The sequence below is a fragment of the Carlito syrichta genome, unplaced genomic scaffold (assembly GCF_000164805.1).
Source record: "Carlito syrichta isolate Samal-C Ts95f unplaced genomic scaffold, Tarsius_syrichta-2.0.1 Scaffold153679, whole genome shotgun sequence".
Classification (NCBI taxonomy): Eukaryota; Metazoa; Chordata; class Mammalia; order Primates; family Tarsiidae; genus Carlito; species Carlito syrichta.
In genome coordinates, this window is record NW_007097775.1 from 375,568 (window position 1) to 376,216 (window position 649).

Below are 649 nucleotides of genomic sequence, written 5' to 3' on the forward strand. Positions count from 1 at the left end.
AGCCGGGTCGCTCCCGCCTGTCACCGCGCCCCTCGCCGGGGCTCCCCGCCCGAACGTGGCCGCCTCCGAGCTGTGCGCTCGCAGATAAATCATAACCTCTTAAATAAATACGACTGTGGTGCTGCGACTCTCCTGCGATCTGGTCACCTGCTGCCGCCCCTCTCCCACCTCTCTTCCTTCAGTCGTTCATGCAGTCATTCACTCTGCACACTTGTGTGTACCTGGTACTCGGGCAGGGGCCACTGGATGAACTCGTGCCTGTTTTAGCGAAGTGTGTGTGTGTGTGTGTGTGTGTGTGTGTGTGTGTGTGTGGCGGGGGGGGTTGACCTCCACACTGTAACACACGGACACTTCTTTTGCAAGCCCTTCATCCATCTCACACCTCAAGAGACTCCGCTCTTGTAGGCCCCTAAAGGGCTGAGGGTGCCACCCTTCCTCAATGGAATCTCACCACTTATTCTGGGCGGAATGTTCTCAGTCAGCTGGCGCCTTCCTAAGGGTCAGTCCCGGCAGCCCTCCAGAGAAGGCCAGTTCAGGGCTGTATGTGTCTCTTGGCAATAGGCAGCTGGAGTTGGAGAGACGCTATGTAGTCTCGGGAAACTGATTGCAATTAATTGCTTAAAATATATTAATATGGAGCCGGGCTTGG